We start from the raw sequence: 26,834 nt of genomic DNA, 5'->3' as shown, positions 1-26,834 counted from the left end.
GAAAAAAAAAAAAATCAATCAAATCTCATATCAAGAAGTCAATGTCTCATAGCATATTTTACTAAAAATTCTCTTTAAATATGTTAAAATTAGGTTATGCATTTAATTCAATTAATGTAAATGTTAAACTATCGAATCTTAAGCTAAAGTAAAGAAACTTCTTTTAGAATTACATTTTTACATGATGTCTGAAAAATAGACGAGTTTAATTTAGTTAAATACACACGCACGCACGCTCACACAAATAGAAAAGGAGAGAGAAAGAGAGATAATAAAGAAAAAAATAGAGTTTCATAAAGTTTTTTCACGTGGTGCACTTGAAAGAAATTTGATAGTTGTAGAAGAAATAACACATCCTTTAAACTATTTACATCCAGTTACATAAGAGATAAAGGAACTGCATTATGTATATTTACTTAGAATAAAAGAGAACGCGCAGTGTGAGTTGTCGTGCCACAGAATAAATTGATTGGTCAAGGGAAACGAAATTTGGCACAAATATTGTTTGGAGGGTTAGAATGTGCAACAAGTAATGTTTTTTTTAAAATTTTAATTAATTGAAAATAAAATAAAATTTTAATATTTTTCCTGAAAATTCTCAACAGTATTATTTTATTAAATTGATTTCTATAACACTTTAAAATAATAATATAAAAATTTTCTTTTTCACGATACCAGTTTTTCTACCGTGCAATTTCCCTCCCCACCCCCCGAATACTGACAATTTTTTTTTGGTAGTTTAGTGAAAATATTTTTTTAAAGTCTAGTTTTTAATAACACATTTTGTTGCGAAAATTTCAAATCGTTTTCATTGTTTCATCAACTATATAATACAGTGTTTTCATACTTGAAATATCAGGAAGAAAAATTTTGCTTTAATACTTGAGTAGCGTCCTTTAGATATATTAGATTAATTCTAAGATAATTATCTGAAAACCTTAGTACCTTTAGATATATTAGATTAAAGTTACACTTGATCGAGAATGGAATGAGTCCACGTCTGTCATTGCCAGTCCCAGAACAGTTCGCAGGAGTCTCTGTAAAGATGGTTATAAGGCACGAGTACCTAGAAGAAGAAAAAAACACTATCGACGAAATCAATATGGAAAAAACGATTGGAAGGGGGGGAGGGAACAAGGTGCATAAAAATTGGAGTACTTTGGAATGGAGACAAGTTATATTCAAATACGGAAATCACTTTTCTTTAATGTCTGACAAGCCTGGCTACGTTTGGCGTAAAGCAAACGAGACTACGAGGCCAGAATACCTAGTTTGTACATCAAAACGTCTAGAACGCATAATGGTGTGGGGGTGCATACCATATCAAACAACTGGACGACATAATTTTGTACAGGGAACCATGAATGTTGACAAGTATGTTGGTGTACTGAAGGATCAATTGCTCCGTAGAGCTCGTGACATGTTCCAAAGGCAGAAATGGATATTTCAGCCAACTCTAGCACCCTATCATACATCGAAAAAGATAAGAAAAACTTTACAATTAATTTTAAATTTTATTTCATTTCAGTTCTGGAATCTATATCGAGAAATTCGTTATTTTAGGTTAAAGCTGCATTTGTAAAACATAGTATTATTTTTTCGAATGACCAGGAAAGTCATCCGATTTAAACCCCACTGAGAAGTTATGGAATATAATGGGAAAGAAAATAACAGAATAATTCAAGAATAAAATGAGAACTTCAAAAAACAATAATTAAAGTTTGGCACCATGAAATAACGAAAGAAGTGTTGCAAAACCTTGTGGATTTCATATCTAATACAATGGATGCTGAGATTAAAGCCAGAGGCAATCTAACCAAATATTGGATGCTTTTCAGTTAACTTGAACACTTTTACTATCTTTTCTGATAAAAAAAACTTGAGGAACCAAAATGAATTCCGATACTGTGCATTGTGTTTGTATTTTATTCTTTTCGAAATTAAATAATTTTTTTGTTCAATAACTTAATTATAACTTGCCTTTAGACTAATTTAACATATGGACATAAAGAAATATCACTTTAAATGAAAAAAAATATATATTACTTTTGAGGGGCTTATTCTTGAAAAAACGTGAAATTTCTTAAACTTGCAATACTTTTGACCATTAGTGTAAATGTTTATACAAAATCTGATGCTTTCGCGTGCTATACTATTCGACAACTAATTAAATCGTTTTCATGCATATATGTGCCAGTCAGTATATTAAAAATAACAAAGTGTTAAATATTTGTATTGTGTGTTGTATTGTTTGTCAACGGATTCTAAAGCCCTTCGCGTATCGTTAGAATGAATTTAATTCAGCCAAATGGGGTTGAGACAAAAGAGTAAAAGAGGGGTGTTTGCATTTAGCAATAAAGTTAATTCCGGAAATGCGCACTTCTTTCCGCGTCTCACCTATTAGTTAGATAGAATAGTCAGAAAGTGGTCGTCTCAGGATAATTAAACGAACAGTAAGACTTGATTACATTACAATGATGTTAAACACCCCGTAAGTGTTATGATCTGGGGTTATATGACAACAAAATTCATGGGTGATTTTGTTGATTTAGTGTGATCAATGAGAATATAAATGCCCCAAAGTTCATAAATGAAATACTCATTCCAAAACTACCACCTTCTGTATGTGGTCTTTTCTAGAGAATGAAGAATCTAAAATTTATCAGGAATCAACTATGTTACGTTGCAATTGTATGTAAAAGCTGACTTTAAGGGAATCGTATTTAGCAACTTTATCAAAATAGAAAATCTATGAAGCAAACTAAGAAACTTGTTACACAGAAGTAATCTAGTTATTAAAGCGCAATTAATGAAACAATAAATGACATCATAACAACTGAAGAACTAAACGCATTGATGAACTATAAGGTACGACCTTCCAAAATTCGTAATTGTTGCTAAATATTATCCAAATAAGAATTAACTGTCATAAGTAAGACTTTTTACTTATGTCATTATTTCTATGTTTCCTTTTTACTTCTTTACTACTGTTTTCCAATACAAATATCCATTACAAAAATTATTTTATAAAATTTTTGTTTAAATGATCTTGAAATTGATGCCATAACTTATGAACCAACAAATCTAAAAAATGCGGGGAGTTTTATACCAAAAAAGTTTTCCACAATTTTGGCCATTAAATATTTAGCTATATTTATGAAGTCAATGGCATTGAGACAACTCATTCCATTTCACTTTTTAAAAATTTTGTTCTTATATATATGAAAATTATGTAATTTATTGCATATATTTTTCTCTAAAGCAACTACTTCCATTATTCTTGTTTTTATTGAACTAAAATTCACGTACCTTTATACACAAAATTACTAGGATTTACATACTTTATACGTCAGTCTAGTCGCACCACTTCAGGGAATAAAGATTTTTTTTTCAGGTTTTAGTACATAATATGACAAAAGGCCCCTGCAAAGGTGCTTACCAGAGGCGGCGTTATCAGGGGGGCAATTGTCCCCCTTCAGTGTGGGATTGACAGATTCGTCGGCAAAAATCTTCACCACTTCAGGATGGTATTGGAGAGTTGCATCTTCTCGAATGTAATCTATACTTATAATAAAGCTCAATGTGTGTGTGTGTGTGTGTTGGCGCTCTACAGGCCAGGTCATTTGACATACAGCTATCAAATTTGGTACATGTATACCTTAGAGGTCGGGAATGTGCACCTGGGGTCCCTTTTTTTGAAATTTTAATTAGAATTTTAATTATTAATTAAAAACTAACTTTCCCGCCAAAAGAATCTTCCATTTTCCCCACCGCCAACTTTTCCGCCAAAAAAAATCTTCCATTATCCCCAGCGCCAAACGAGAAAGGCTTCCGTTGTTTTTTTTCTCCCAACAGTAATGAGGCTAGGGTTAAAATTTTTCGGCGGATTATTTCAATCGGTTCTGCTTATTTTCTTAATGTTTGATGCATTTAAAATTAAACATTGTTAATGAATCAATCTTTCAGATTCATTCTGAAGTACTTTTGAATTAAAATAAAACAGAATAAAGGAAATTAAAAATTTCTAATCCGCATAGCGTTACCCCAACTGGCGTAGAAAAAATCACGTATTTGCGTTACGTAACCGGCGAAGAAAATTCACGCATGCGCATTCTGTTCTGATTGTTGCCATGACAACATGTATATGCTTATAGTTTTAAGTACAACGTTTTTTAAGTAGTTTTTTTTAAAACCTGTTTTCAACCGTTTATTTTAAACGATTCGTTTTATTTTCTTAGTGTTTGATGCATTTAAATTTAAACATTGTTAATGAATCGATCTGCTCATAATGAATCTAAGAAAAATTTGTTGACCAACTCTTGAGATATTACATAAATTTAAAAAAATATTCTTTAGTGCCCATAAAGTTTAAACGCTGAGTGACTCTATTTTCAGTAATCAGATTATAAAAAAATGCTTTGTTTCAGTAAAAAATATTATTATATTAATTGAAGATAAATTCTTTCCACTTTAATTTAAAGCATAAATTCTACGGGTGCTAACAGAAAATGAGAGAGATACATATTACGTTATGACTGAAGGCCTTTATAATATTATGAATGAATTATATGATAATCAAAATTTGAAGTTTTAAAATATTTTGATGAAGAAGCTATTAAAGTAGAAATTGCATAAAATATTTAATTATTAAAATTTTAACGAACATTAAGATTGGCGAACCGGCTGGTCGCCAAAGGCGGCTAGTTTAAAAATAAATTTAAAGTTAATATGTCGAAATATTCAAGTAACGGTTAAAGAGATTTGACTATATTTGGAAAATAATCAATAGGGTGGTAGGTCAGTAAAATGCCACATTTTGTGGACAATTTTTCATCGGCCGACTATGAACGCAATATGATGGATGTCAAAGAAGTTAAATCCGCAGATTTTTAGGTTTTGATTGAAATATCGTTCATCAAGCTTATGATTTGCTTTACTTTTGGCAGTATATCCGACAAGGTGAATAAGATATCGCATTCTGCTGATAATTTATGGAAAGCCGACTATGAATTAAATGCGATGTAAATCAGCAGATTTTAGACGTCTGATTCAAATATCGTTTATTCGTTTTATAATATGTGCTATGTTTTGGATATCGCATTTTGCCAAACATTTCTGATCGGTCAACTAAGAACTCAACGGGATGGATGCCGACTATGTTAAGTCCGCAGATTTTTAGACATCAGATTTAAATGTTGATCATCCAGCTTATAATTTGCTTTACTTTTGGCAGTATATCCGACAAGGTGAATAAGATATCGCATTCTGCTGATAATTTATGGAAAGCCGACTATGAATTAAATGCGATGTAAATCAGCAGATTTTAGACGTCTGATTCAAATATCGTTTATTCGTTTTATAATATGTGCTATGTTTTGGATATCGCATTTTGCCAAAAATTTCTGATCGGTCAACTAAGAACTCAATGGGATGGATGCCGAATATGTTAAGTCCGCAGATTTTTAGACATCAGATTTAAATGTTGATCATCCAGCTTATAATTTGCTTTACTTTTGGCAGTATATCCGACAAGGTGAATAAGATATCGCATTCTGCTGATAATTTATGGAAAGCCGACTATGAATTAAATGCGATGTAAATCAGCAGATTTTAGACGTCTGATTCAAATATCGTTTATTCGTTTTATAATATGTGCTATGTTTTGGATATCGCATTTTGCCAAAAATTTCTGATCGGTCAACTAAGAACTCAATGGGATGGATGCCGACTATGTTAAGTCCGCAGATTTTTAGACATCAGATTTAAATGTTGATCCTCCAGCTTATAATTTGCTCTATATTTAGCAGAATAATCAATAAGCTGACAAGTGAATAAGACGTCGCATGTTTACCTACTAATCTTTGTCTTTCGTCTAAGGTATTATTATAACTTACGAGAAAAAAAAATATATTTTCATCGAGTATTTCGATTACCTACAAGTGCAGTTATATATACTTTTATATTATACATGGATAGGGCGATAGAGTTCTTTTTCCTAATTCAGAATTCAATGTACAACAGTTCTAAAATTAATCGGGGTTTTTTTTTTTTTCCATCTATCTGTTACATCCTCGGGAAGGAATTTGGTAAATTTATTTCACTGTGCAAATTCTCCGACTAAGTTTAATAAAACGCTCTTTTCTCTTGACACTTTTGTGCAATATGTATGAGAAGAAGAAGAGTTACTTTAACATGAGTTACTTATACATGAGAAGAAGAGTTACTTTACTGTAGCTATATTATGTGAATTCATTATAAATCACTGGAATAAATAAATTGTATAACTATGAATTAAATTTATTTAACGTTAAAAATCTGTTTTTTACAATCTAATTTACAGGCTGCAATTATTATACTATAGAAGTATTACCGACTTCAATTGACGACAGAAAATAAATATATGAGGTATGGTAGTTTTTCAGCTACACAAAAACAATTATCCAAGTGCGCACTAAATTTATTAAATAATTACTACTTCAGATTCTGCATTCAGTATTAAAACTATGCTATCGTAAAACGCATTTTTAAAAATTAATTTTTCTTTCAATTACTCATCGCGGGAAAATCTATATAATATCAGATACTTCTAAATTTTTAATAGACTTCGGTTAAAAATGATTTGATAAAATGATGATTAAAATAGTTATTCATAGAATATTTATAGATTACACATTAACATACGAACCTTCACATACGAATTTACTTAATTTCCTAATAAGATGGCATATCTTATTTGGGACAAATTAGGAGTTCATATTTAAGATCTAATTGTTTTTTAATAAAATTCATTGATTTTTTCTTTCTCATATACGTAGTATAGGAAAAGTATAGTAATTGTCAAAAATTTTGAACTCGAGATTTTGACGAATCCCTGAATTAAAAAAGCATGTTTTTAGAAAATACCTGTATCTGTTTGTGACAAAGATAACTGAAAAAACTCTGAGCTAGTCGGATGAAATTTGTTGTACTGTCTTTAAACCAAATTTGCAGATTTCTATCAAATTTTGAGTAAACTCTGCTCAGAGGAAGTCCGTTTGTCTGGCTGTTCGAATATAGGTTAATACGATAATTACAAAACGAAGAGAGCTAGATCGGTAAAATCCGGCACACAAATTTAACATATACAGTATAAATTCCTGTCGAATTGTGAGCCAAATCGAACTACGGATTGACGGCCTATCGGTCTACTTTCAGAAACATGCAAGCTCGAGAATTCAATGTGGTCCCCCCACACACACATATTTCAATTAATTAAAGATTAAAAAATATATTACTGCCATTACAAAAAAATTGAGCTTTACAAGACACGCATTTGTTAGCCTTGTAATTTTTTCGGCGAAGCTTTACAATTTATTAAAAATATTTTGATTAATTATCAGCAATGGAGTTCGTGCCAAAAAAAAATTCAAACTGCTTCAACTGTTTCGCCAAATATTTAATAACGTGATTTTCTTTTGCTGTTGAAAGCTAGGAAAGAAAGATTCAGTTTAATATGTATGTAATTAATACGAGGAATAACGTTACAAAGAATGTAGAATATAACTGAAGTCGGATTATCACATTTTTTAATCTTAATATATATAAATTACGTGTCACGTTGTTTGTCCGCGATGGACTCCTAAACTACTTAACCGATTTTAATAAAATTTGCACACAGTGTGCAGTCCGATCTAACTTAAAAGATAGGATAGCCCTTTTTTTGAATTTTTAATTAGAATTTTAATTATTAATTAAAAACTAACTTTCCCGCCAAAAAAATCTGTTCATTTTCCGCACCGCCAAATGAGTACGGCCTCAGTTTTTTTCCCCAACAGTCATGCGGCTAGGCTTAAGATTTTTCGGCTGATTATTTGAAACGATTCTATTTATTTTCTTAATGTTTGATGCATTTAAAATTAAACATTGTTAATGAATCGATCTTTCAGATTCATTTTTAAGTACTTTTGAATTAAAATAAAACAGAATAAAGGAAATTAAAAATTTCTAATCTGCATAGCGTTACCCCAACTAGCGTTGAAAATTCACGCATGCGCATTGTGTTCTGATTGTTGACATGACAACCATTATCAACGGATGATTTAAATTATTTTTAGGTTAGTTGCATGTTTTTGTAATTAAATTGTATTTATGTTAGTTATATATTTTTTGTATACGCTTATAGTTTTAAGTACATCGTTTTTTAAGTAGTCTTTTTTAACCTGTTTTCAACCGATTATTTTAAGCGATTCGTTTTATTTTCTTGGTGTTTGATGCATTTAAAATGAAACATTGTTAATTAATCGTTCTGGTCATGATGAATCTGAGAATAATTTGTTGACAAATTCTTGAAATATTACATAAATTAGGAAAGATATTCTTTAGTGCCCATAAAGTTTAAACGCTCAGTGACTGTTTTCAGTAATCATATTACAAAGAAAAAAAAATACTTTGTTTCAGTAAAAAATATTATTATATTAATTGCAGATTAATACTTTCCACTTTAATTTATAGTATAAATTCTACGGGAACTAACAGAAAATGAGAGAGATACATATTACGTTATGACTGAAGGCGTTTATAATATTATGAGTGAGTTATATATCAAAATTTGAAGTTTTAAAATATTTTGATGAAGAAGCTATTAAAGTAGGAATTGCATAAAATATTTAATTATTAAAATTTTAACGAACATTAAGATTGGCGAACCGGCTGGTCGCCAAAGACGGCTAGTAATATTATAAAGTAAACCTAATTTTTTATATCTTTGAAAGATTCTTGAAATAATATAATCCAGCAGCCAAGATATATCAAATTTATTCAACTGATTAATGAAACTATTTTAAGAATTAGATACTATAGATATTATAAAGTCAGTATTCCCCCTTTCCCTAGTAAGAATCCTTTTACATCTCACAAGTGGGAAGCCTTTATTGAGGGTGGGGGATGAATGAATGGGCAATTAAAGCATACAAATAGATTAAAATAGAGATGTGAGCAAGTCATCAAGAGTAGCTGGAGGAAGCAAATAAATGACATACAGTGCATGGGGCCTTTTTGTCCCTTAGTCATATTTTAAAAAATGACACAAATACCTTGTCTCAACGGTTCCCTGACATCTCAAACTTTACATAGTGCATATGCAACTAAATAATGAAGAAGAAAAGATAATGAAAAAAATAAATTAGATAAAGGGCGACTCTTGGAACTTCTCCATTTAATTATTTGCATTGCCCAATTTGCTATGAAATAGCAATTTCTTATTTGCACACAGAATAATATTGTAAGTTTATTTTTCTTGATTAATATTTCAGAAAATAAAGATATATGAGGTGTTCCCGGTAATAATAATTAATGAATAAAATCCTCTTTGTCTGAAAAATATTCCTTCGATTCTTTTAATGTGATCGGTTATACAGACAAATAGCATAATGTAAGTAATTTCCTATTCTTTCCATTTTGAGATAATATTTTTAATTTTTGAAGTCTAAGATAAGTCCGAGATAATATTTTTAATTTTGAAGTGAAAATTAAAATATCAAAAAACAGCAAGAGCCGAAATTTTAATAATTTAGCATTTATAATTTCTTAAAAAATCTTGACTTTATTTTATATAAAAATTAAAACTTTTAGAAGCTAAGAAAAAAATATCATGTACTGTACATTAACAATTTACAAACAATAGTGATATTTGAAGAAAAATAATATTTCACTTTGAATAAAAATATACAGCTCAAAAAGAGGATAAAGCAAGAAAATTATTAAAATAATAACTTTAAAATAAATGTATAGCACCAGAAAATTAACAAAAGAAATCATTATCTATATATAACAAAATCCAAGTGCAGATAAAAGATTTCTCCCCCACTTTGACAAATATTTACAATACACATCAATTTTTTCCTAGACTAGACTTCAGACAATATTTAAAATTAAGGCAAATTATGTTCTTTAAACATAAATAATTAATTTTCATATCTCAGACACTCTTTACTTTCTTTAATAAAGATTAAATAAAAGAATGTATAATAGAGTAAATGCTACACAATATACTTGCTACAACTTGAACGGAGATAGTGAAATGCCCTCAGTTTCAAAAGAATGCGATACAATTTCTATTCTTCCAAAAGCTGTTTTATCTTCTTTGAAAGAATCAAAAATCGATATGCTTTCAAAATTATTACTTTCAGCTTAGAGTGAAACAAAAATAATAGTACACAATATGCAAGGAAGTTCTAATAGCAGATCTGGTTGCTGCTTGCCTTCTTTAAGAGCGTTCAGAATGTGAAATGGAAAAAGCATGCTACTGTTTAAAAAGACTAGTGGCAAAAAAAAAAAAAAAAAACAAAAAAAAAAAAACATAGTGCAGCAATTTAGAAAGAGATCAGAAAATGAATGAAAAGTAGAAGCATCATATAATGCATACTTTAGACAAAATATGAACTGCAACATTATTCCTTTTTGTGCCAGTTCTCTAGTGAATAAAAATAAAAATATTATTTTCTCTCACAATTTGCAGTTAAAGAAACAGTAGATATCTGCCCATAAAAATTGGTGCTTCTCTTCTTTATATACAAGATGAAATAAGTATCCCAAAACAAATAAATTTAGGAAAAGGCATGATCGCCCCCGTTTGTCTGCAGTCATCAAATTCCACATTTTTTTCATCTAATCTTTGTAATCGGTATTAATGGTTCAAAGAATTTATTTTTTCATTTTAAAAGACCATCAAGGATCAATTTTTATGATAATAAAATAACGCTCATGCAACAGCAAAAAAGAAAAAAAAAAACTTTATAAGAGGAGGAAAAGTAAAAATCAGAGCTCGTTATAGCATAGAGAAGATTTCTTTCTTTCTTTCTTTTTTTTTTTTAACTACATCTTGGTAGAGAAACAACATACTGTTTCATATATTAAGGAATCATTTCCAACTAGACAAGCAAGTACTTTGGCAAAAAATCTTCTGTAATATTAAATCCACTACAAAAGACTTATTTTTAAATTATTATTATTATTTTTTTAATTATACTCCATACCAATCTAATTCTTAGGCCTTGTCCTTTTTTAAGTGGTAATTTTTGCACTTTTTTTCTACCTACACATTGTTAGGAACAAATCTCACCATTCCTTCAGTATGATGTAGATTGTCAGGAACAAATCTCACCACTCCTTCAGTATGATCTCTAAAAAGTTGACACTAACTTATTTTAAGATCATTTTACTCCACCCTACACTATATTTAAATTACCTTAGCATATTTCAGTATTTGTAAAATACATTTCTGCCCTTTTAAAGTAAATAAATTTTGTTTTTCATGGTGATCATCTAGTTTAAATTCACAAAACAATGCATACAAGATAAAGTGAAGAAGGTTACCACAATAGAATATGGCAAATTAAAGATAAATATAATTTTTAAAAACTGTAATTTAAAAACCTTCAGCTAATTAACATAATGTCAGAACTTTCAAAGTAGGATTTTGTAATTTATAAAGTTAGTATGTTTTGTTTTCTCCTGATGATAAATCCGCTTACATTCACAAAACAAGATATGGCAAGTATTGTGTAAAAAAAAAAAAAGTACACGGTAGAGATTTTCCATTAGTTTGTAACAAATCAAGTTAAAGAGTAGAAGATTTTTCAAATATTAAAAAATTTATCACCTATCAAAAAATCTATATCAGAAAAAAATTCAACTTCTTAATAGCTGGTAATTGCCTTAAGAGAATGCAGGAATACAAAATAATTTTTATAACGAAAATTGCATACATTACTTCTTACTAAAAATAAACATTATGAACAAGTATTTTATAATATATAATAGCACACAAAAATCATTTTAAAACCCAATCGAATACTTAATTATAGATTATTTAAATTTGGAAATAATTCAATAAATTGTTAAATAGATCATTATGCATGTAAATATACATACATCTGCATAGTGGAATTTAAATAAAAACACGTATATAATGTAATGACCTATTAATTTAAATTAAACCCTCATTAATATTCTAATGTTTAGCTTAAATTAGCCTAATTCCTTTATTCAAGAATTTTCTGATGTAAATTTCCCTGACGTAAATTATACTTTTTCATTTAATTATTTTAAACATGCCTGTAATAAAGTGCTAACACTGTGTTTCTCACACCACAAACAAAGGGATAATAATTATAAACACCCACACATTCCTTTCAAAGATAATCAAGATTCCATTTTCTAAATTGGCACATGTCAAAAGAGCTTTTTCCAATATCCTTGTTGGCAGGTTAATCTTTGTCAAATTGTAGTCATCATCTCCTTCATTTAAGAAGTCAAATATATATGATTTCTGAAATTCTTGAACTTGGATCCCTTGTTTTGATTCTCTCAGAATTAGACAGATAAAAATTATACATCATATCACTTAGAATAATAGAATTAACTGATTATATTGTTTTAGCAGAATGAAATGAGGTACTATATTCCAAAAATCTTTAATATTTTTCACGGCAAAAATGTGACTTTTATAATTAAAAAAATTTGCTATTATATAGTCAAATAGATTTAAAAATTCAAGACTGGAAGGAAAACATGTAAATTATGATAATTCTTGGGTGAATATTTTTACCAAAACTTCATAATAGTTTGAAATTGATAGTACTTTTACTTAAGCAGTACTTCTCAAAAACACATGTAACATTTCACACTTTGAATAACTGTTTTTTAAACACTCTTATTAATAATCATTTGAGCTCAGTTTCTTCAGCACACTGAAAGGCATGGGTTTCTCTTTCAAACATAAGAAAAAATATCTTCACCCTCAAAAAAGCAATAACAAGAATTTCAAAAAACCTTCCTGTCCCCAAATCAATCTGGGTGATCATCTTTAATGAACAAATCATGTGCCATGGGTATCAACTCAATCACATTTGGCTTCTGCGAGTTTTGTTACAGAAAATCAAAACAAGTTTGCATTGTTATCTTAAAAATAAATTTTATAGGAATATGCACAATAGGAAATGAGATTTTACTGATATAACTGTTAATACTATTATGATGGATAAAAACTTTTCTCTAAATTAGCATCTTTATCTTCAAAGAAATATTATGCTTCTTAATTAATGAAACAGAACTGACATAATCTACTTCATATATTTTTGGTTCCATTTCCACTAAAAACCTCAGCATGTGAATTATTTGTGGGCAATTTCTTGCCAAATATAACCCTTTTTTATTGCTGCTCTTGCATCTTTTTAACATATGTTGAAGCCATAAAAGAAGCTGGATTTAATGATTTTCTCATGCTTAGAGAGAAACAAGACACTAACAAGGCCTCTGACTTTATAGGCCTGGAACACTAAACCCTTCCACCAGTTCTATTCCAGAATAATCAATTGTCTATTTTCTGCTGTGGCCAGTCAGTTTCTTATAGCAGACCAGTGAGAACTCTTCCATGTTTTGGATTCTTAAATAATTTTTGAGTTTAAAATCCATGCAAATATTTCTAGTTTACCAGTGGATTACGTAAAACAGTATATATAACATCTCTGACATTGATATAAGTACTTAATACATTTTATTTTTCTTACATTTACTAATCATTCTATGTTTCTACATGTTGAAATATATGCAAAATGATTAAAATTATAATATGAATAGTCATTACTGTTAGTTGAAAATTGAAATTTATACAATATAATTTCAAAACAACAGTATGAAGAAGAATGTAAATAACATGTAAGAAAAACAAACCGATTATTTTTCTTTTTTTTTTTGCTGTTGCACGCCTATATGATATATTTTCATAGCGAATAATGTCATCTACATATAAAAAAAAACATTGGCTTCATTTACAACATTAGTTAAAATATGATAAATATATATGAGCCATTTATTTTGAAAGTGGGGCAAGTTCATTTTTGAAAAAAATGGAGATAATGGCAGTTATAGATAAAACTTGACTTTTATGACTTAAAAAATGATAGTAAAAAAAAAAAAAATTAGAATCTAATATTTGGGAAATGAAAGTTTTAGCTCTTAACAGTATTGAAAATCTGTTTATTTTGAAAGTGGTGCAAGTCCATCTTAGATTGAAATTATATTTGACCAAATATATTATGGCAAAATTTAGCTCCGGTTGCTCTATGGTGAAGGAAATATGGCCGTTTGACATCATGTCTGAAATCTAGGATGTTCCTATTTATCTATTTTTGATATTGAAAATTGGTGGTTGTACAGTATTTTATAAATAATAAAAAGTATATATTAATTTTGTGTGTCGATAATAATGTTTACTTCCATTACCAATTATTCAGTCCAGTGACAACGAAATAAATATAATTGATCACAAATTTTTTATTGTCAGGACATTCATTTCTACCGAACAATCGTGATTTTGGAGTGGAACTATCCAGTAACTTTTCAATCCAGAAACCAGTTCCATGCATATTTCCCAGGATTACTATAAAGTAATACAAAATTGTTGAAAACATAATAAATTTTTAGTATATGAAATTAAACATGGAAATTTATTTTCAACCCAACCTTTGGAAAAAGCGGTTTTAAAAAGAAAAAAAAATACCGATGGAGAAACCATGAATTGAGTAACTATATGCTGGACCAGATTTACAAGGGATGCACCATACAAAATGTTCAACAAAACTTCGATAGAAAGAGATTTTGAATTTAAAATTATCGATTTGTCAAAATAACAAGGAAGGTAAATAATTCCAAGTAATTTCAGAAATATAAAATTATCTTTTATGTAAGAAAAAAGGGAGATTTATTGCATCTGAAAAATACAAGGATATGATAGAGTTATTACCATATATACCTCCCGTTCATCATGAATTTTTTTTAAATGTTAAATCTTGAATAAAATTCAAATTGATTATACCTACGTATAAACTGAAATATATAATTTCATTGAAATTCCTTATAAAACTGAATTGTTTGTTGTTATATTATATTTTCTACTAGAATATTCTTGGTTTTGTTTCCCTTTTTATCAAATTAATAAATATTTATAAAAATTTTAATAGTATTTTGTTTTTATTCTTAAAAAAGGCTGATGCAACTGAAATATTATTTCCCAATTAAATAAATGATTGCAAAATACAAAAAATATATCTATTAATACTTACCAATATTTTTAAATTTATTGAAAAAGAAATCGTTAAATATCTCGCAATAACAAAAAATGGACTTGCCCCATTTTCAAAATAAACGACTCATTTATATATATATATATATATATTAGATTCTTATAAAAAAAATAAAAACAATATTTCGCGCGCTTTTTATTTACTGAAGAAGCAAGCACATTAAACTTTCAATACAACAACTATCTTATTTTAGCCATATATAGCGACTTTAAAAATAAGCTCTTTTAAATAGAAAGAGAGTTTTCGAAACTATTAAAACTTACTTACAATTATTTCAAAATTAAAAACAAACGTTGAATTCAAACGCCGGCATCTCATCTATAGAAGCGTCTACGGGTACGACCGGAGTTTAACTCCCTGCTTGGGCAACTTTCAAAAATCGCCAACAACGGTCTTGCTGCGTGTTTTTCGGAGAGCGTGGTGAGAGGAAAAACACGGCGCAAGACCGTGGTTTTTGAGAAGACGATTTTGAAAAATTAAACAAAATACCAATGTTAAAAGCTTAAATTTTAAATAATTTATAGCTATATTTAAAATTTTAAAACTGAAAACGAGCATTTAAAACATAGTTTTTAGGAAAATTAGATACAAACAAAAATGCGTAATAACACATTGTTATTTTTTATTCATTTTCTTAAGCTTTATATAGAATGCTATTATTATGTATATATTATGCTATGCTATTTTTAAGCTATGTTTACAAAATTATCAATAATTATTTTTAATACAGTTTTTAAAGCATTTTTTTTTTTTTTTTTTCCTTCTCAGGGAGGCGAAGACCCCTGAACCCCCGTTTTTTTTTTTTTTTTAATTTTATTATTTTTAAATTATTGTAAAAATACTATTTTAATAAAGAAAATTTTCAGTTAGCTATATATGAAAATGAAAAAGAAATGCTATATTTGATTTTAAGATACGAGATAAGATTTGGTAAGATTTAAAAAAACAAAATTTTGGTAAGTTTTGAAACTACCCAATCACAGACTAATTTACAATTCAGAAGCGACGCAGCAGATGTTCACTCATAGAGCATAATAGGATTGCCAATCTAGAGAAAACGGTTGCCAGCTTTGGCGCATTATCGCAATTTGGCAAAGAAAGGGTTAAACACTGTTTCTCCACTTTGATCAAATGAGCAATGTAATCGTACATATGATTGGCTAACGTGCTAACCTGACTGATTGTCTCTACATTTCGGAAGAGTGCTTCAATTCCGGATCTTCAAACGAAAAACGATTTCGAATCCACAATTGGATACGGGGTTGTAAAGTAGATAGTAACTGGATTTTGTCAAAGAAGTGTCTTCATTAATCACTTATTTCAATAACAACTTAAATAAATATTTACTCTGAATAATAAGCACAATCATAATCAAAGTGCATGTGATTTAAAATGTACATTGAAAGTCTTAATTGCCCCCTTGTTTGGTACTAAAATAAAGGTAACTAAGTTTTAATGGATATACATTCTTTTTCTACTAGTTCTTTTTCATCTAGTAGCATTTCATACCATGTGCTTGGCGCAACTTGGCCAAAAATGGCTCTTGCGCCAAAAAAATCCAACCAACCAACCATCCTCTCGTCTATTGAAAGTATCATTTAGACTTTGTAAAATAATTTAGACTTATTTTTATTGATTCATCCAGAAGAGAAGACTCGTACCTGTAACTTGAACAGTAAATTAGTTTTGGGGGCAAAAAAACTTAATAAAAAATCGATAGATGTAATAATGTAATGTAATAAGTACACTAATTGAAATTAACATTCATTGCAAAAAGAACTTCCTATATAATTTGGGCTTGTTTCTGAGGGAAAAGAAAGAAAGAAAAGAAAATCTTTATATATTTTATTTGCAGACTGAAAAAGACAATTCATTTATTTCTTCATTTCCTGTCATTTGCTTTTAATTTAATCTGTGGGCTTTTTTCCCCCTACACTTCTTCCCCGAAGAAAATTATTTTCATTATTTTTGCGAAGTGCAAGAAGGCGTCTAATTTTTTGTTTAATGAATTGATTACATTTTAATATGTATATTTATGTAACCAATGTAATCTTCTATTTGTTTTAAATTTTAACCTCAAGAATAAAGATTCATGAGAAAAAAAAAAGGCAGGTATATTGAAACAATGAACCAAAAAAAAAAATGCGCTATTTCCAAAACAATAAAAATAAATATATCAGAAATTTAAAATAATGAAATTAAGATATGAGAAAATGTAATTACAAGTAATATTTCCTGTGAACAAACTGGTTCGCCACAACACTAATGTTGAATAAGTGTAATAAGCGCTATGCTCATCAAAATCACAGAAAAAAGAAAACTCACATGATTGTCAAATGGAATGCAAATATCTGCTGACTCCTGTAAAATTTCACCCATACATTTGTAGCAGATCTTTTATTTGGAACTGAATTTCATAAAGCATAAAAATTATAAACTATTTAGATGGAACTTTTACGTTCTAAGTTTTGCTATATAAAGCATGTTTTCAAAAGGCATTCAGTAAGTCTCGTGAATGTAGAGTAATGAAGCACTGCAGTAAACTATTTTGAAATCAAAGCAATTTGAAGTGAAATATATGCTGGTTTATGACTTAGAAATTGTAATTCTGTGAGATGCGCTGTGTAAAATCTTCTCACATTTATTGATGCATACCAAAGAACAACCGTATGTTTCTAATGTGTTCAGTAACATGTTTTCTCGGAAGGAACATTTTAAGAAAAATTTACTGATGCGTGCTAAAGAGAAACCGTATGTCTGAAGCATCTGCAATAACTTATTTTCTCAGATAAGAAGTGTAAAGACACATTTACTAACACATACGAGAGAGAAACCATATGTTTGTGAGGTTTGCAGTAACGCGTTTTCTCAGAAGAGAAATTTAAATAAACATTTGTTGACTCATACGAAAGAGAAACCGTATCCCTGAGGGATCTGCAATAAAGCCTTTACTCAGCAAGGAAGTTTAAAGAGACATTTACTAATTCATATGTAAGAGAAACCGTATGCTTGCCGTAAGTGTTACAAAGCATTGTCGGATCAAAGTACCTTAAGAAAACATTTACTAACTTATTCGAAAGAGAAACCATATGTTTGTGATATCTGCAACTACACATTTACTCCTCAGGTACATTTAAACAGGCATTTATTGACTCTTATGGAAGAGAAACTGTATGTTTGTAGTATCTGCAATAAGGAGTTTACTCGTCAACGAAATTTGAAGGAACATGTAAATACTCATAAAAAAGAAAATCTGTTGACTGTATTATGTGTAATAAAACATTTTCCGATCCAATCTGTTGAAGGAAACATATACTGTCGTTTATACAAAGAAACATATCTTTGTCATTTACTTATATAGGGCATTTTTTGAGCGAAAACATTTTTTAATGATATGTTTGGAGCGCATATGAATCAGAAATATGGATGTAGTTTTTGTAGGTCTTTTTTCATAATTAATTACACATACACTGAAGATAAAAATGTACTAAGATTTAATATCTACAATTTGTTTAGAAGAGTTTTTTTTCTAATATTGTGAATTAAGTATTAAACTCTGTAAAATAATGTAGATTTATTTTTATTGATTCAGGCGGGAAAGATTACTCCTGCCTAGGGATTATAATACCGGACCAAAATTTCAATACCGGTATTCGGTATTTTTCAGATCTTAATACCGGGATACCGGTTTTAATACCGGTATTAGAAATTTTAGAAAAATAAAGAAAACACAGGTGTTTCTTTGTTTTATTTGCCAGTTTCATTAGAGAGTGTAAATGTTACAAAAAATAATTTGTAACTTATAAAATATAACAGTATATAAAGAGTCGCAAAAAAGTAAAGGAACATCTTATTTATTTAAATCATAAAAAAAGTGTAAATATCACTATTCAGTCTGTGGTACAATTAAAATTTTTTGAAATTTGATAATAAAAAACATAATGCATCAATTGTACTATCATTAAACCTGGAGCGTAATTTTGTGCAAACATTTTAAAATTTTACGCAAAAAAAAAAAAAAAAAAAAAAAAAAGATACTTGTCGAAAACGCTCTTTTGGCATCTACGCTAGTTGGTGGTACTATTAGGAATGAGCGATATACTTTTTCCAAGTATTTACCTATATATCCCTCATCTTCAACTAAATCGATTTCTCGTCGGGTGGTTTTTGATATAGCTGATTTTTGTATTGTAGTTTGGTTCTTTGAAATTTTTTTTATGTATCGCTAATTCTAATTTTTGCTCAAGAGACAATTCATTTTCACTATCGACATTGATGTCATCATAATCTTCGATAAGTGAACCGTATTCTTCTGAATGTGTATAGGTTTGTGAGTAAAAACATTTAAGAAAATTTACTCTAAACTTAATCAGATTTGAATTGGTTATTTTCTTTTCTTCTTTTTCATTTTCATTTTTAAAATCATTATAATTAAGTAAATACCATAAGACATTTTCTATTTCGGTATGCCTTTCAACTGTGTGATTTTTCAATGTAATATATAATTCTTCAGATAGTGATGTGTGCTGTTCTTTCAGTGACTGCAACATGAAATTTATTGTTGCATTAGCTGTTAATAAATTAGAATCTCTCTGACATAATGCCTCAACAGTCAGTTTTATTGGAAGTAGAGCTGATGCAGTTCTGGATATTGAGTCGAATTCATTATCTGAAAAATTAATTTACGAGTTGAAGTCGATTATTGCTTTTTGAATTGGATTTCTCAGTTTCAAAACTCGTTCCATCATTAGGAGTAAACTGTTTCAACGTGTTTTAGAATCTAATATTAACATATATTCTGTTTTATTTTCAGTTAGTATATATTTTAGTAATATGTCATTTTTTATAGGGGAACGTTTAAATATCTTAACAATTTTTTGAACTTTATAAACTATAGGAAGCAATTTGTGATTGGTTAATATTTCATCCTGATTAGAAATATCTTCTTCAGCAATGAGATTGTCATTATTTTCATTGTCAATATCACTCACTTTCACTCTTACTCTCTTCAAAGTTGGAATCCGAAGTTTCTATATCCACAGTATTTGCATTCTTCTGTTCTTTATTTTTTGATATCTATTACTCCTAATTCCATCAGCATAACACAATTGCTGATTTGCACCAATCAACTTTCTAACTTTGTTCATAACTGTTGCTCCATCAGTCGTTATGGATAAAATATTTTCTTTCAGGGATAATCCATGTTTCGCTAATTTAGATTTAAGCAATTAATTAAGCCATTAATTTCGTCCATTAGGGAGATATAAAAGCAAAAACGTATACTATTTTGCTATGTTGGCGATTCATGAACATTTAGTGGAGACAATTTTAAAAATTTCTAGTAAATACCGAAAAACCGGTATTTAAACTTGTGAATACCGGTATTACAAAATCGTACAAATAGCTCAAAATACCGGTATTCGGTATCCTGGTATACCGGTATTGCAATCCCTACTCCTGCCTGTAACGTAAACAGTGTAATTTTTTTTTTTTTTTGCAGGGAATTTTAAATAAAAAGAAATGAAATGGAAAGAAATATTTTTCGATAGATATGAATGATAAGCCATAGAAATATGACTTAGATTGAAACGTTTTCTCTGAAAAGGAAATTCGTTTTATTATAAATAGTTAAAAGGAACGCATTTTCTATCTTATAATGCTCATTAAAGAAGTGCTGTTTGTGTGTGATGTTCAGGCATTTATTACATTAACAGCCGGATTCGGAGATTAAATGGATCTTCAAAGTAGCTGATAATAACCAATTTAAAGGGTTCTTACGCCACGGTTCATCTATCTATTTGTATATGCCTGTTCTATCATCTCTCTATTTATATATGCAAATTTTCTCTTCTTGAATCTGACTCAATCATTCATGCCAAGATTATACCTATTACGGGCTTCTAATCAATGAAAAAGCTCTTCAACATTGCCGGAAAACACAATGTGAAACTTTGTGTTTTTGTACTTTTGAAACTTTGTACTTTTTGCAACCTTTCTACATCTATTGGCTGGATGCTGGATCGATTGTTTTAGGAAAAGCTAAAAATTAGTCCAAAAGAAATTGAACAGAGGAAAGGCGAATGTAAATAAAAAATATAACAAAAGATTGGGAAGCAAAATGACTATTGCAGTTAATGCTGATAGAACTGGCAATTTGGTGCATTTGTGATAGAAGGATTTGTAGAACTGCGATGTTTTGAAAATGTAAAAAACTTGCCTACTAAATAAGCTGCAAAAAAAAAAAAATCCTAGATGAATTCTTTGCTATTTACAGATTTCTTATGTTTTTCATATGTCTTTGAATACCAGAAGATCACTCATATATAATATCGGTCATTGTCTCGCATATTCACCAATATGCAATTTAAAACACGTCAAAAAATTTTTTTCCCTCAGCCCCTGAATTTCGTATAATTCGTTCAGTAAAAGTTGATTATAGAAAGCTGCTTATGAGAATAATTATTGCATCGTGGGACGAAAATGCGAAGAAAAAAAACGCAAGACCAATGTATTGGATGCTGTACATTGGATATTTTGTGAGATAATCGTGGAACCGAGTTTCTAAAAATACAATTGAAAAATGCTTTTAGAAAGCAAGATTTCCGGGTTCACAAGTAGAAACTGATCAAGAAATCGCTTCCGAGAAACTAATGACTATGTCACATGTAAGACGGAACCAAAGAATAGCGATTCTGATGCAGAGACACTGATTTAAAACTTTTACTTTTTCTTATGCTTTACATAGTTTGGAAATTGTTAAAATTTACTCCATGCTACAGAATGTTAATAATGCTGTATTTTCTTCTCTCCAAAAAAAATCGAAAAACAACGTTTTCAAATCACGAAGAATGAAATAAATTGCCATCCATTATTTAGAAGATACTTTAAATTTTCAAATTAAATATTGCTTAATTATTCGTTGTATATTTAAGTGCCAAAGTAAAAGTTTACCATTTTTGAATTAGGGATATTTTTGTGCAGTGTCTTATTAGACCTCCGTATGTTAAATACAGAAATTTTATTTATTTATTTTTATTTAAGTATTTGTTTTGGATCCCGATATCATTCCTGACTTAACGAATAAAATTTTCAGACTCGATGAATTCGTTCAATTAGGCAACAAGTATATTACATTTTTAAAACATCATTTAATTATAAGAGAAGGTTCTGTTTCATTTTTTGCATAATGAATTGGTTACTATAAATATATATTTTTATTGAACTGTATTAACCTTTTATAAATTTTAGAGATTTCATATCAAGAACAGAGATTAATGCAGAATTTTTAAAAATATCATTTAATTGTAAGAGAAGAAGGTTCTGTTTCATTTTTTTACATAATGAATTGATTACTTTAAATATATTTTTTTATTGAACTGTATTAAGCTTTTATAAATTTTAAAGATTAATGCAGAATTTCTTTTCAGGGAAATTGAAGAAACAAACATAAACATGTATCGTCTCCAAAACTGTAAGATGAGATGCAACAGAAATTTCAGTTTAAAAACATTTCATCGAAGGCGCTTTGGAAATGAAGCTATGAAAAATTAATGACATTACTCACAGTTAATAAGTCCAAAGAACAAAACAATCGACGAAGACGACTGATATTAAATAAGTGTGATAAATGCTGTACTCGACAAGAGTATTTACTTTCTGAAAAGTGAATGTTACAAATGAAGAAAACTCATCTGATTGGTATATACACTGGAAATACCTATTGACATATAAAATTTCAGCCGTATGTCTCGCATATGCAATTGAATGAGTAACTGAATTTCATAAAGCTTTAAAAAAAAGAAACATTACAAGTGGGAATTTTATATGAACAGATTTGCTCTGAAGCATTACACTAAATATTATAGTACACCATTTTCAGATTAAAGCATTTTGGAGTGAAATTTATACACGTTTATGACTGAGAAACTGTATGTCAGCGAGATAGATGTGTAGTGAAGCGTCTTCTCTGCAGCAATGTTTACAGTCAGAACTATTGATCCTTAGAAAGTGGAAGCCATACGCTTGTGGTATTTGTAACTACGCGTTTTCTCAAATGTCAATTTAAAGAATCATGTACTAACACATACAAAAGGAGAATCATATTCGTGTGAGATAAGAAGTAAAGCGTTTTCTCATGAAAGAAGTTTAAAGACATATTTATTGACGCATACGAAAGAAACATCGCATGTTTGTGATAAGTGTTGTAAGACATTTTCTGAAAGGAGATCTTTAAAGAGACATTTACTCACGCATTTGAAAGAGAAGCCGTTTATTTGTGATATTTGTTATAAGGCTTTTTCTGACCGGAGGGCTTTAATGAAGCATTTAATGATCCATACGAAAGAGAGACCATATATTTGTGATATATGTTCTAAGGCATTTTCTCTTCGGAGCACTTTAAAGGCGCATTTACTAACTCATACAAATGAGAGACCTTATGTTTGTGACACCTGCAATCGCTCGTTCACCCACAATGGAAATTTAAAGAGGCATTTATTGACTCATACGAATGAGAAACCCTATGTTTGTAATATATTTTCTGATTGGAGCACTTACAAGAAACATTTACTGACGTATACGATAGAAAAACCGTATGCTTGCGATTTGTGTTCTAAGGCATTTTCTGATGAGAACGATTTAAAGAAACATTTACTGACCCATACGAAAGAGAGACCTTATATTTGTGAAACCTGCAATTGCACTTTTACTAAAAAAGCAAATTTAAAGAGACATTTATTGATTCAATACGAATGAGAGACCGTATGTTTGTTGTATATGTTCTAAGGCATTTTTTGATCGGAGCAATTTAGGAAATCATTTAGTGACGCACACGAAAGAAAAACGTTATGTTTGTGACACCTGCAATCGCTCGTTTACAAGGAATGCAAATTTAAGGAGGCATTTATTGACTCATACGAATGAGAGACCGTACATTTGTGATATATGTTCTAAAACATATTTTGATGGTAGCTGGATGATGGAGAAACCATATGTTTGTGATATCTGCTTTAACATGTTTCCTCAAGCAGGAAGTTTAAAGCTACATTTACTAACGCATACAGGAGAGAAACCGCATGTTTGTAATGTATGTAATACGGCATTTTCACGAAAGGGATATTTAAACAGACATTTATTGACACATAGTAAAGGGAAACCGTATCCTTGTGAGATGTGCAATAAAGCGTTTTCTCAAAAGAGAAATTTAACCAAACATTTACTCACGCATACGAAAAAGAAATTATACATTTGTTATACCTGCAATCGCTCGTTTCCTCGGAATAAATATTTAAAGAGGCATTTATTGACTCATACGAATAAGAGACCGTACATTTGTGATATATGTTCTAAAGCATATTTTGATCGTAGCTCCTTAAAAAGACATTTACAGACGCATACGAAGGAGAGACCTTATGCTTGTGGCACCTGTAATTGTTCGTTTACTCAGAATGCACATTTAAAGAAGCATTTATTGACGCATACGAAAACGAAACAGTAGTTTGTGATATCTGTAAAAAAGTCTTTTTCTCTTCGATGAAATTTGAAGAAATCTGTACTTATTAAATTAAAATAAAACCCTTTGCCTGCATAACTTATAATAAAATATTTTCTTTCTAATACATTTAAGGGACCATTAACCGACGTGTATAAATAGAACCGGATGTTTAGTCACTGTCTTCAATAGAGAATGGTTTGAGCCAATTAGATTTTTAATAGCACATTTGCTAGCGCGTATGAAGGAGAAATGCGAATGTAGTTTTTTCGAGGGGAGGGAGTTAATTAATTATGCACACTCTGAAGATAGAAAAATTATGAAATTTCACATTTGCGAATTTGTTTAGAAATCCTTTTCCTCTAAGTAATTTAAAGTATTATTTGTTAAATTCTGTAAAATAATTTAATTTGTTTTTAATTGATTCACGTGGAGGAGAAGCCGCCTGCGTTTTCTCAATACAAAAATTTAAAGAGGCATGTACTCACCATTACGAAAGATTTTTGTGTAGTGTCTTATTAGGAATGTTTCATAAGTGAAATACGGCGGTTTTATTTATCTATTTAATTTTTATTTATTTTGGATCCCGATATAATTCTTGATTTAACGATTAAAATTTTCAGTTCCGATGAATTCGTTAAATTACGGACGAGAGTTTTCGTTTTTATAACATCGTTTCAATACAAGTTACATTTTATCTTTTGCATAATGAATTGGTTACATTTAATGTATATTCTAATTAAACTATGTTAAGCTTATATATATATATATATATATATATATATATATATATATATATATATATATATATTTGTCGTCAAGAACAGAGATTAATGTAGAATTATTTATTTACACACTTTGCTAATGGGACACAATACAGTACAACATGTAAACACATAAAAAATGTCAGATCCTCTTTTTTCTGCCCTTTGTAGACTCCCTTTTCTCTCCCGACTCTCCTCTGTCTCTTTCTCTACCCCTTCCTCTTTGCTTGGCGACTTACTTTATTCACCAGATTTTCAGAAGTGCCAGATAGCATCGACGCAGACGCCCCGCTTAAAAGTACACTTAACTCCCTGTGGCTGATTTTACTACTATACCTAAATGCAACAATGGTAAATACTACAATATACATTATGAATGAAAAGATCATAACATTTAATACAAATGTTTAATTCCTTAATTACAGTAGACATTTTCTGCCCCTTATATAAAGTACAATGAAAAAACATATTGTACTCTAGGAAACAGCAAGTTCAGCATTAAATTATTGTACCGTAAATTGCAGAACCAGATCTGTGATGTCTGATTACTCAGGAAATAACTGATTGTCCATATATTGTAGTTACTTACACACGAAAAAACGTCTCTTTGACAATATTCCCACAATGCCTTAATATAACAAGTAAAAATCAATTAATAAAAATCTTAATTTTATCACGATATAGCATCAGCACTTCTATGCTGCATACCTGGCTTATGTGTAGTAAAATTATCCCATCTTTGCAATGCCAGAACCAAAATGGTTAATTTAAGACATTTGGTATGGTGTGATTAAAATTTTTCAAAGAATTATTACCCGAAAAAATTTCAACTCTAGCCCAGTAGATTCATGTATCAAATTTGTTCAACCCAAATAACCCTGCTTATGCATCTTTTACAAAACTAGCAAATAAATTTAAGTGGAATTTAACCTCTGACTAGCAAAAGCAATCGGTTTATAATTTTCTTTAGCATCTTGTTGAATTAGACATCTTTTTACTTTATTATCTGATGCGTCATAATGCACTTTAATAGGTAGATTGGTATCAGAAGTAGCTAAATCAGTTATTTCATGTAAAAATTCCTTCAATTTGTAAAGTGAAGCTTTCTCCACTTACTCTCAAGAGACAACATTAGATTTATGTTTCTTAGTCAAATCAGAGAATGATAGGTATGTATGTAGGGTTTATTGACAGAAGTGCCATGTGAGGCCATAATGCGTCATTCATATGGTTTAATTTCAGAGCACATTAATATGAACCTAATAAATGACGTATAATACCAACTGAGATAAAATGCACAAAATATAAGCAATTTAGCAATCAACTAATAAAATTTTAAAATTTCTGAGTCACAGAAAGAAAATACATTTGAAACAAAGTATAAGTGTGAGGTAAATGATACAACTCCACAATGAAGCACTAACAGACATTAAAAGGTTGAAAAGCAGCTAGATGCAA

General features: G+C 29.5%; 1 long non-coding RNA gene across 4 annotated transcripts in view; it reads right to left on the bottom strand.

Moving 5' to 3' along the window:
- Positions 1-15,647, bottom strand: part of LOC129974862 (uncharacterized) — a 32,861-nt gene extending 17,214 nt beyond the window's left edge. For all 4 annotated transcript variants that reach the window (XR_008784986.1, XR_008784988.1, XR_008784987.1 and 1 more), the window contains exons 1-2: positions 15,390-15,647; positions 946-1,066 (exon numbers count right to left, since the gene is read on the bottom strand). This is a non-coding gene — a long non-coding RNA (uncharacterized LOC129974862). The remainder of the gene's footprint in view (positions 1-945; positions 1,067-15,389) is intronic.
- Between the last annotated feature and the right edge of the window lie 11,187 nt (positions 15,648-26,834).

The sequence above is a fragment of the Argiope bruennichi genome, chromosome 7, assembly GCF_947563725.1.
Source record: "Argiope bruennichi chromosome 7, qqArgBrue1.1, whole genome shotgun sequence".
In the NCBI taxonomy this organism is placed as follows: Eukaryota; Metazoa; Arthropoda; class Arachnida; order Araneae; family Araneidae; genus Argiope; species Argiope bruennichi.
The sequence above is the reverse complement of the archived record's forward strand: the minus strand, read 5'-3'. Positions and strand labels throughout refer to the sequence as shown.